The following is a 13,084-nucleotide window of genomic DNA, read 5'->3' on the forward strand; positions in this document are numbered from 1 at the left end:
AGTGGATTAGAGCCAACGCAGGTGACTTCATCTTACCCAAGTAATTACATCTATAAAAATCCTATTTCTGTATAAGGTCATATATATATATATTTTTTTTTCACATACATACATACACACACACACACACATATACATACACACACACACACACACACACACACACATGTTCTGAAGTGGTGGGTGTGAGGACTTCATGTATGAATTTTTCAGTCTTTGGCAGTTCCCAATGAAAATTGACCCCTGAATGAAACCACCTGTGAATAAAACTGAAGAAATAAGTCTTAAGTGACAAAACCCTACACATTATCTTGTAGATGTCAATGTATATGTTTATATAGCCCAGTATAGCCTGACAAAAATGTATAATGCTTTTGAATTTATGGGACAGGAAACAGAAAGTAATAAGGCAATTATCTTCAGAAGAAACAAAAAAAATATAAAAAGAGGAGACAGGACTACTCTGTCTCACTGTGACTGTTATTTACCAAGTCAAAGCAATGTAAGCACCACCCTTTGATTTAGGTAAAAATTATGAGGTACTACATTGGGAAGCTGTAGGGACCATCTGTGTGAGTCTGTGTGCTTGTGTGTCTGTCTGTTGGGTGTGAGTGCTCTGTAAAAGGCAAATTCTGATCTTACAATTAAAATTTCTAAAGTTGAAAATGAAAAAAAAACTGAGGAAACAGCTAATGGTGTATTAGGGGTTGCTGTTGTGGAATAATATTAATGGGGTAGGAAGAGAGGGGTAGGAAACAGCTTCATTTTGTTCTAAACTCTGTGATACTATTTGCCTTTTAAAAACATCTTTATATTCTTTTGATAAAAATAAAATGTAATTGAAAATGGAATCAGTTTTGACTCATTTTCCTAAAATGAGCCCTGTCAGTTTTGTATTACACTGTTTTTAGATTATTACTAAAACTGATTCACATTTTATTTTTGCATACTAGGATCACACTTTCAAGGTGAAGGAATGATTAAATGAAACTAATTATTCCTCTGAAGAAAACGTAAATCCTTGATAAAGCAAACCAGAATTGAGATAGAGCAGCCTGTTTGAATATCATTGCTTAGAGTCTGTACTTTTTTAAAGGAAAGTTGGATTTAAATATTTATGAAATTGAGTTTTCTTTACTGTTTTGAAAAAGAAATTATTAAAATTTTACTAACTTTGTAGAATTGATTTTTCCTTCCCTTCTGTACTAGGTAGGAAACAAATTAGTTTTACATTAATAAATCAGAATACATGAAAAACTAATTGCTCACAAAATACAATTGCATCACAAACACAGAAATAAAACAGAATATTGTAGTTTAGCTTCCTAAGTTTGAATTTATTATATATAATAAAATAAAGATTAAAAATATATGCACTAGGGTTCCTGAAAGTAGATACCATGCATTCATTCAGGTTTTGTTATGAAGAAGCATTGCTTTTTCTCTTGCATCTACATTTCACAAAGAAAGTATCACAGGAAAAAAAGCTTGCCTCACAGGCAAGGTTGAAAGCTCAGTATCATTTTATTTCTTATCTTAATAGCAGGCTGCTGCTACAGACTGAAAAATATATGCTCCAGGAAGATTGAACTTGCTACCTTTTGCTGGGTTGTTCATCTTTTCTAAAGGACGGTTATCAACTAAGCAAAAAAGGAAGAAATAACTATTCCATGTGGCTTGTGATATTATGAATCTATGACTATGTAGCTAAAAAAAATCTAAGCATGAGAACTTAGCATTTAACAATTAAGAGAGAGGTGACAGGGTGTTGTTTTTGTGGAGAGGATAGTTTCAGAGGTAATACATACTATGGTAGGCATCTTTCAAAATGGCTCCCCAAAATCCTTACCTCTTGGTACTTAGGTTTTTGTGAAATCCCCTCTCCTCGAGTGTGCACTGGACTTGACTTGATTTTAAACCATAGAATACGGCAAAAGTGATATGATGTTGCTTCCAAGATTAGTTTGTTAGAAGCCTTTGGCTCCTGTCTTGGTATTCTGTCTCACTCTCTCTTGGACTGCTCAGTCCAAAAGAAACCAGTTGCCATATTTGAAGGCAGCTCAGGGGGAAAGTCTCATGTGAGTAAGCTTGGAGGAAGATCTTCTGAGACCTGCCGATAGCCACGCCTGTGAGCTTCTAACAGTTCCTTCTCTAGTCAATCCCTGACATGTTTGCGGTACTAGTTAGCACCTTTATTGCAGACTCTTGAAAAACCCTAATCAGAAACACCCCGCCAACTCACTCCCTGATTCCTAACCCATTGAAAGTTTAAGAGAGTCATGTTTTTTTGGTTTGGTTTGTTTTGGTTTTTGCTACTGAGTTTTGGGATAGCTTGGTATGGAGCAATAAGTAACTAATATATAGACCATAATTTAAATACCTTTCAATCTCAGATTCTATATTGTTAAAATGGGCTAACATTGTAGGTATTTTGCATGGTTGTTGTACAGATTTAATGAGATAAACCATACTAATAACTCAGCATATGTGACTGCACATATGGAGTACCCCTCCCCCACAAAGAGCTATTATTTTTATTATCCATATAATTTTTGAAAAAATGTCTGGGAATCATTTAGTCTATACTACTCTTAGACTGAATATATATTATCTTCCCAAAAAGTCAGTAAGCTATAATCCAACATATAATTTGCTTTTAATATTTATTAGGCTAATTAATATCAATCCTTTCTGCCTTCCTTAGCCATTCTCTAATGTCCTTGTCCTTGGCCTCAGACTCAATCCTTTCCAACTACTGAGCCGGTTCTGATCAAAACAGGCTATACCTATATTAGCAGTTTCACAGTCTCCACCCACCTAGGTTTAGAATCAACACTGAAGTCCTGATCCCTGGACAAGATTAAGTTTGGGTTTTGAGAAGTAATAAATTTGTTTTAAAGTTTATTTATTTTGAAAGAGAGTGTGAGTGAGCACAAGTAGGGGAGGAGCAGAGAGAATGGAGAGAGAATCACAAGCAGGCTCCACACTGCCAGCAGAGAGCCCGACACAGGGCTCGAACCCACAAACTGTGAGATCATGACTTGCGCAGAAACCAAGAGTCAGACACTTAAACTGACCCAGCCAGGTGCCCCAAGGAGTAATAACTTTTTAAACTGCATAATTGCCCTTATTTTTTGTCTGCTTTTTCTCTGGGCTGACTTCCTGCTTTGTGCAACATGCCAAGATACCAGATCTCATGGCTGTACATCTAAGTTTGACCCCCTAGACTAGCCATGCTTTCTCCCTTGTTCCTGACACCACGATGATTCCTGAATTTATCTTTTTCCTCATATGCTGATGAGCTCTACATTGGTTCACATGGGTTATTCCAGCCACTGGTTAGACAGAATTTTGATAACTCCATGATGGGGATGAGATTTTATCCTTTCCTCTGTTACCATTTCCTCAGAATAATAAATAATTCCATATCTATTGTGTGTGTCTCTCTCTTCTTCCTCCTTATATCCTATGACTATTGTCATTAAACCTTCATTCTATCTTTTTCATAAGATTGAAAACATTACACTTTTACAAAAGTAGTAATTTACAGAAGTTTTATATGGAGGGCAACATGCAGAAAAAACATTGCCTAGCAATTAGGATTAAGTATACCTTCCTGGTAAATGTGAATTGATGTCTCCAAAGATTGATTTCCTTAAAGCACCTTTTATTTCACACACACACACACACACACACACACACACACACACACACACACACACGTACTCAGTGTGATGCAGTTTCTGACAACCCAAATTCAAAGCTGTGCCCTTAAAGGAAATATACTTCTAAAAATGTTGATGACTATTTATATTCATATGTAATGATGTGGAATTAATATAAACTGTTATCTTCTTCATAAAGAGCATCTTCACCTTTAGAAAATTAAAGATATTTCCTTCCTAATTTAAGAATGAAAGGTTGATTTTATAATTCTTCAAGAATAGTAGGTCCAAGGCTATAAATCCAGAAGGTTGGGAGACACAGTAATGGTGATGGATTGTTGCCAATATTAAGTAAAATATCAAAACAATTTTGTGATAAAAAATATTATACAAAATCACAACCACTCTGTTCACACTTTTAAGGAAGTTAATCATTCCTAAGCTAAATGATCAACTTATATAGTACTAGATTAATTTGTTTAGATAAATATCTTCACTCAAGAGACCTAGCACATATCAGGAATGATGTGTCAGAGTATGATAAAATCAGCAATTTGCACTGATAGATTCTACCCTCATGTCATTTTTTTCAATAAGAATGGTGCTATAAATTACACATGGTGACAATGAGGTAGGATAAATTCTAACGTGTAAATCCTGGTGTAAATATCTCTGTTATAATGCCATGATAGCAGATTTCACTTCCCCAATTTATATGGTCTCTGAGTAATACTATGATGAACCCTCATTCAAAAGAAGACATGAAAGTCATCTTAACTACTAATATTTAAACTGTTTATGAGTGATATGGAAGATTGCTTTGCTCCCAGCATTTAATGGATATTCATCTTCTCTTAAAGACATTTTCTTTTTTTTTTCCCATGCATTATTTTCATCTTTATGATTTCATCAAAAAGCATCACCCAGGAATTATGATCAATAATAACTGCAGAGTACAATTACCTAAAAGTTCCTTTTCCTCCTTGAGATACACAAACATAGCCTAAGAAGGGAGAGTGAAGAAACACACCTGGAAGCAGGAATATTTCTGCACCTACACCCTATAGGTAATCAAGAGTTGGCTTAGGCATTATCATTTAAATACTTCTAAATCCTATTTTATGTGTATTGGTCTCCTTACAATGTTATATAGAGACAATAAACAGCATAACTTTTCCAACTCCAAGGGCAAGAAGTGTTTTGTGGTCAAAATGTTTAGGAAACGCTATGTACAACATCCCCTTGTTAGAGTTCATAATTCATATTCACATATTAAAGTCTGGGAAGGACTTTACTCAAGAAACCCATTTAACTTAGTATATATAACGTAGTGTTTTCTAAATTTAGTTAAGACCTCCCTCCTTTCTTTTTCAGTATAGATCCATCATCCTCTCAAAAATTTGTGCAGGGAAGACTAAAACCTGTGTGGTAGGAATTATCTTCATTCCACACATAAAGAAGTTGAGTTAAAATAATAACAGCTTCATCTAGCGATAGCTTGTAAGTTGTAACATTGCAATTTAAATATAGATCAACTGACTTACCATTCAGTTTTCTTTCTGTCACCCAAATTTGCCTTCCAGAACTGACTCAAAGTATATGAAGTTTACTTTATGCTTTTTTTCTTTTAAAATCCTAAACGTCAAGGTATTTCTGAAGAAAAACTAAATTCTGGGTTTAAATCCCAATTAATGTTGCCACTGATCACTGTGTATCTCTGTGTGAACTTCTGGGGTTGAAAATGTCAAGATTAAAGGAGAATGTCAGATAAAGTCGTAGTACAGAATACGGAAGTTATCACAATCCTGTATTTCTGCTCTTTAAAATGGGTGTGGCCGTGGGGGTGGGGGGAGATTGAGCTGGTATGACTATGAGACAATTTCTCATTTTGCAAAACTGTACTATTTGAAATACTGACACATTCAATTGTACTACTGAAATGGACTACAGTGAAGAGAGCTCTGGAATTTTAGGACCTGGAATCCAATAACTTCATTCCCTACATTCTGTGTAGGTTTAAGTTCTTTGTCATCTTGGGACTTTTAGTTTCTGCCTCCATAGAATGGCTATGATACCAGACTTGTCCAGCTTTCTTCTTAGAATTGAGTAAACTTGTTGGCAAACCATTAAGTCTATTACAGAGAGTAAGAGAAGTAGTAAACATTTAAAAATTCTTGGTTGATGTGGATTAACAAGATTGACCACAATAACATGGATTATAAATGTTACATCAGATATTGAACCATACAGGGTAAACATAACTATGTTATGGTGCATACTGATTCATGGCAAGTCGTTATAATGACTTCCTACTGAAAAATATTGATCCACATAATCCTTAGTGTCACTGGTTATAGAGAGGATGCAACACTTTCTCTTTACATGTAAGCAAAGTGATATAAAAAAAGAGTCTCCTGGTCAGCACTAAACAGCAAACAAGTGACAAAGCTAATGGTTGGATATCAGGTTTCTTGAATGACATTCAAACTTCTCTTTTTAGACATTGTGTGCTCCATATAACTGACTTCTAATTGGTAGCATTTAAAACGAGTTTCATTGTATTTGGCATATCTACATAGATTTGTGTTCCTGGTATTTTGAAGTAGGCAAAGAAACATGGTATAAATTGCAATGTTTCTTGGTCAATATCATTTGAGCAGGACCAGTGGACTTTCTGGCCATTTGGAATGTGACAGGTTTACTTTATCTGGGAACTCATAGGTATAGAAATGCAAAGTATTATGTGGCAGGATATATCTGTTCTCAAGAGATAATTTATACAAAAGATGAGTAAATAGGAAGGTTATTCTTCAGTTTTATAAGGGATACCCTTCATATTTATAATAAAAAAATCAGGGCATGCTGGTTAGGAACAGAGAAAAACCTCATAGAATCCGCAAATGAGAAATAAATGTTATCATTGGGTGTCATCACTGTCAATCATTTTTGTCTATAAAAAAGGAAAATTGTCTGCTCTAAAGAGAAAAGCAGTGATCTGATTCTCCCTAAGATATCTCTGCCAAGATTAGAGTAGGGTCAAATTAAATATCTTCTGGAAGTTGTAGAAACATCTAGGAAGAAACCCTTATGGCTAAGTATTCATATAGACAGTATATAACAACTACTTCTAATTAAAGAATAAAAAAGATTTGCTGAAAAATGTTTTCTGATTTATATCTATTTCTTAGAGTTCATATATTTCTTTATTTCACAAATATTTATTGAGACCCATTATGCTCCAGGAACCCCTCTAATATCTATGAACACATCAGAGAACAAGATAGAAATCCTTTTCCCCAGCACTCACACTCTACTAAATATTTCATTCTTTGACTTATCAAAAGAACCAATTAATTGGCTTGTGAATAATTAAATAGATGAGTTTCCTCTAATCTTTTATTTTAAAATTCCCCTAAAATAATGGCTTTGTTATAAACATTTGAAGTAACTGCTGTATTCCTCTCTAAACTTGAATTATAACCTATAATTGTGACACAGCCACTAAAATTTTGTTACATATATATAGATTGTGTATCCATAGACACAATCCTAGTTAAATACCAAGAAATAACCCAGGTGCAGTGGGTTATTGTACTACTTCTCTGTCTACATCTCCATCTATATTTATATCTAGATAGATATAGATTAGATATAGACATAAGGAAAGGTAAAAGTATAGGTATAGAGATATCAATTAACTTGCCAGAAAGGATAATAAAACTAACATAATCTATTTTATTCAATCAAACTTTATCTGTCCCCCAATATATACAAGGCATTAGTCAAAGCATTGTGAGGGTTTAGTTAAAACTATTCTGACCTTAAGAAATATAAAGTCTTAGGACACCTGGGTGGCTCAGTCAGTTAAGCAGCCGACTTTGGCTCAGGTAACCATCTCATGGTTCCAGAGTTCTAGCTCTGCGTCAGGCTCTGTGCTGACAGCTCGGAACCTAGAGCCTGCTTCCGGATTCTGTGTGTGTGTCTCACTCTGCCCCTCCCTGGCCCATACTCTGTCTCTCTCAAAAATACATAATCATTTTAAAAAAACAGATATAAAGTCCAGTAGATGAAATCAGGCTTATATACTAAGTAAAGGGTGGGGACAAGGTATGTTAAATGCTATATAAATTCTATAGTTGAGACGAGCTCTGGGGATAGAGGGATTATTGATTCCAAGTCAAGGGACTGGGAAAGGCTTCATAATTGAACACGCTATTTATTAAGCTTAAAATATCCAAACACTTCATTCTAGCACAATTTTATTAGATCTTCACCAGAAGGATCTAAAGCCCTTGAAAGAACTTAGCTCTAATTAAATATATCCAAATCCAGTTTCAGAATTCTTTCACTGGGCCTTGATGTTGAAAGTGAATGCTCAATTGAAGGTAACTTTCAGTTCACCTTCTGAAGTCAGTACAAAAAGAAATGAGTTTTTCTCTAATGGTTAATGACTTCTGTGTCTGCCTCTGAGACATTTAAAGGTTGTAGACAATCAGCAGTCCTACAGTTTTATTTTTTACATGAATCAGAATAATCTGGAATGGGAAAAAAAAACAGGGTAGTTTTAAGAAGGATGAAGAGAAAGAAAAGTACCCATCTCCACATGAAAAAAATGTTTTTTGCCTGTATTTTTTTTTCCTAGTGTGTTATGGAGGGAGAGAGAGAAAGAGTGCTTATCTTCTTACTCTCCTGAGTGGAGTGCTAGCAAGCCAAGCTCAGTGCTCCATTCATATGCACAGAACCATCAAGCCAGTTGTTTATGGTTTCAGTTTTCCGGGTACAGATGAAAATGATATACACATCCTGAGTTATTACTACTCGCCACCATTTTTTTTTTTTTTTGCTAGAACAGATATACTTTTTTCACCATATCGTGTCTGATGTTTTCACATGATTAGGCTGAAGTTATGCATTTTTGGTAAGAATATCACAGAAAAGAAGTTTACTTCTGTGTGCATTGTATCAGGGGTACAGAGTGTTAGATTCTATCATATCTGGTGATGTGAACTTTGATCATTTGTGTGATGTGGTATATGCCAGGTTTATACACTGTGAACGTACTGTTTTTTCATTCTGTATTGGTAAATATCTTGGGGAAGTTAATCCTACGCGTTATAATTGTTTTTTTTTATTGTCTCTTTTTTTCTTTTTAGTTTCAAGATTTATTTAAATTCCAGTTAGTTAACATAGAGTGTAGTATTAGTTTCCAGTGTAGAATTTAGTGATTCATCACTTACATACAACACCCAGTGCTCATCCCAACTAGGGCCCTCCTTAGTACCCATCACCCATTTAACCTATTTTCCACGCCTACCTCGTCTCCGGCAGCTCTCAGATTGTTTTCTGTAGTTAAGAATCGGTGTTATGTTTTGCCTCTCACTTTTTTCTCCTTACGTTCATTTGTTTTATTTCTTAAATTCCACATATGAGTGAAATCGTATGGTATTTGTCTGACTTCACTTAGCATCATATCCTCTAGTTCCATTCAGGTTGTTACAAATGGCAAGATTCCATTCTATTTTTTTTTTTTTTTTTTTGTGCCTGAGAAATATTCCTGTGTGTGTATGTGTATATATATACATACATACATACACACATACATACACATACCACCTACCACCTCTTGTTTATCCATTCATCAGTCTATGGACTTTGGTCTTTTTCCATAATTTGGCTATTGTTGATAATGCTCCTATAGACATTAGGGTGCATGTATTTTTCAAATCAGTATTTTTGTATCCTTTGGGTAAATACCCAGTAGTGAAATTGCTGCGTGGCAGAGGTAGTAGTGAGGAAGCTCACTATTGTTTTCCAGGGTGGCTGCACCAGTTTGCATTCCCACCAATAGTGCAAGAGGGTTCCCCTTTCTCCGCATCCTTGCCAACACTCGTTTCTTGTGTTGTTCATTGTAGCCATTCTGACAGGTGTGAGGTGATGTCTCATACATGGTAATTTTGACTTGTATATTCCTGATGATGAGTGATGTTCAGCGTCATTTCATGCGTCTGTGAGCCATCTGGATGTCTTCTTTGGAAAAATGTCTATTCATGTCTTCTGCCCATTTTTTAACTGGGTTATTCATTTTTTGGGTGTTGAGTTTAATAAGTTCATTATAGATTTTGGATAGTAACCCTTTATCCATATGTCATTGGCAAATATATTCTCTCCATTCTGTAGGTTGCATTTCAGTTTTGTTGACTGTTTTCCTTCACTGTGCAGAAGCTTTTTATATTGATGAGGTCCTAATAGTTCATTTTTGCTTTTGTTTCCGTTGCCTCAAGAGACACTTTAAAATATCCTATATTCTATTTCTACTCAAAAATTTGAATAATAATTTTAGCATGAAATCCTGCCATCAAGAATTATTACTGTGGATTTTAATGGAAATTTTTATTTCTTCATTTCTTTTGCATTTATTAATTTAATTTATTCTATAAGGAAGAGCTATCTCTTCACCCTATGTTCAATTACTCTTTTATCTCAGCTGGATATAGGGATATTTATATTATTCTATGGCTTATAATCTAATTCTGTCATTGTTTATTTTGTTGCTTAGGTTTTTCCAGTTTGACCATTGGAGCTCTTTCTCATAGTCTTCTGTGCCCTTTCAATGTATCCCCATCTTTCTTTTTTTAATCACTTAATCTTTTTCTAAAAAATAGAGAAGTATAAGGGCGCCTGGGTGGCTCAGTCGGTTAAGAGTCCGACTTCAGCTCAGGTCACGATCTCGTGGTCAGTGAGTTCGAGCCCCGCGTCAGGCTCTGGGCTGATGGCTCAGAGCCTGGAGCCTGCTTCCGATTCTGTGTCTCCCTCTCTCTCTGCCCCTCCCCCATTCATGCTCTGTCTCTCTCTGTCCCAAAAATAAATAAACGTTAAAAAAAATTAAAAAAAAATAGAGAAGTATATTGTACAATATTATATTAGTTTCAGGTGTACAGCATATTGATTCAACAATTTCATACAGTACTCAGTGATCACCACCTTTTTATTAGTACTTCCTTACTTTTAGAAACTGGAAGATGCTCCAGTCTAATTTTGTATTTTCCCTTTCCTAAACCTGGAATCAAACACTGCTCCAGGATTCTTGAATTGTTTTTATTGAAAAATACTACGTAAACACTAAGGTCTGAATGCTTCCTGAGCTTGTTGTTACTGGGATATCTTCGATTCTAGCACCTTTCAGCAGACTAAGCTTAGATTAAGTACACATGCAAAGAAGCACATCTGTATTTACTTTTGCATCTGATTATCTGTGTATATATATATATATATATATATATATATATATATTTAAAACTGTGAGTTCATAATGATACTTCCACTTACAATTCAACACCACATTTCTACCTAGCTTTTCCCTTTCAATATTTGCAATTTTTTCCTCTAACATTGAGACACCAGGCTCTCATTGCTGCAACACATTTACTTATTTGTTCAACCCTATTACATATAAAATTGATCTCATAATTTCTAACCCTTATGCATTTGAGAAACACATTTACTAATGAGAGTACAATATTTGTCTGCTGTTTTTTTTGTCTTTACCATTAAAATATGCAGTTAGAATACTGTTTTCCAAAGTAACTCAAGGTAGTTTTTGTTTCCCATTCCTTACATTGTGCTTACGTTACACATTAGTAACACATTTGGGTTCATATATCACAGTTTATATTTGATTTTGGGTTCCTCTCACATGCTGGTTACTTTTTTATTTTTTTATTAACATAGAGTAAAGTTTACTCTTTGTGGTGCATAGCTTATGGATTTTGACAAATTCATGGAATCTTGTATCCACCAACATAGTTATGTGCAAAACAGTCCCATTGTAGTATCCCCCCAAATTCCCTTGTAGTTAACTACTTTTTCCTATAATGTCTGGCAACTGCTGATCTGTTTTATGTCTTACAGTTTTGCCTTTTCCAAAGATGTCATATAAATATAAATATGCAGTATGTAGATGAGTGATTCTCAATGAGAGGCAAATTTGTTTCTAAACGGACATTTGGCAATGTCTGGAGATGTTTTTGTTTGTTAAGACTGGTAGGAAGTGGTCCTAATGTCTTCTAGTGGGTAGAGGTCACAGGTATTGCTAAATATCTCACAATGCACAAAGAATTACCTGGCCCAACATGTCAGTAGTGCCAAAAATTGAGAAACCCTGATGTAGATTTTTGGATCTAGCCTCTTTGACTTTGCAAAATATGTTTCAGATTCATCATATTGTGTGAATGAATAGCTTTTTTTTTCCATTTATTTTTCTGATTAATATTATATTGTGAACAATATCTCACATAGCTTGTTTATCCATTCACATGGGAAGAACATCCTGTTGTTATCATTTTTGGCAATTATAGATAAAGCTGTTATAAATATTTATATGCAGTTTTTGTGTGAACATAAGTTTCATTTCTCTTTGTCAGAAGTATGAATTTTACTGTTTCTCCCTGTCTGTGTCTCATCTTTGTACTACCATAATACTTTCTTTAGTAAAGCAAAATATTTTAACTTTTATAAGGTCTAATTTTTATAGATTATGTTTTGTTGTCTTATCTAAATATTGTTGACCAAAGGCAAGCATATACAGGTTTTTCTCATGTTTTCATCTGTAAGTTTTATAGTTTTATTTTTTACATTTGGTCTCTGATCCATTTCGGTTCAACTTTATAAGGTTTGAGGCATAGGTTGAGGTTTATTTTTGTGCATATGAACATCCAGTTGCTCAAGCTCTAGTTGTTGAAAAGACTGTCCTTTGTCTATTGAAATAGTTTTGTCAAAAAATCAGTTGATGAAAATCATACATCAATAAAGTAGTTTAAAAAGCCAGTTGATTCTATTTCTGTGGGTCTATTTTTGGGCTCCCTATTCTGTTCCATTGATCTGTGCATATGTCCATTAGCTAATACATCCTGTCTTGATTATTGTAGCTTTATAGTAAGTCTTGGTATACACTATTGTAAGTCATCAAACTTTTTGCTTCTTTTTAAAGTTATTTTGGTTCTAATTTCTTTATCTTTCCCTATGAATTTTAGAATCAGCTTTTTGACATATATTTAAAGGAAAAAGTTCCATTGCTATTTTGATTGATATTGCATTTAATTTATAGTTTAACTTGCAGAGAACTGAATTCTTAATGATATTGAATCTTCCAATCTATTAACTCAGTATATCTCTCAATGTATTTGTCTTTTTTGTTTGTTTGTTTTCATTCATATATCTTTAACACACAGAAACCTGCATGTATATTATCAAACATACACCTAAGTATTTCATTCTTTTGGTTCTATTGAAAATGGTAGTATTTTTGTTTTTCAAATAACTTGTTCTTTCCTACTATATATAAATACAATTGATTTTATATATAGTAACTTTTATATTGAAACTTTTCTGAATTCACTTATTGGTTCTTGAACCATTTTAAG

This window comes from Panthera leo, chromosome B3, assembly GCF_018350215.1.
Source record: "Panthera leo isolate Ple1 chromosome B3, P.leo_Ple1_pat1.1, whole genome shotgun sequence".
Classification (NCBI taxonomy): domain Eukaryota; kingdom Metazoa; phylum Chordata; class Mammalia; order Carnivora; family Felidae; genus Panthera; species Panthera leo.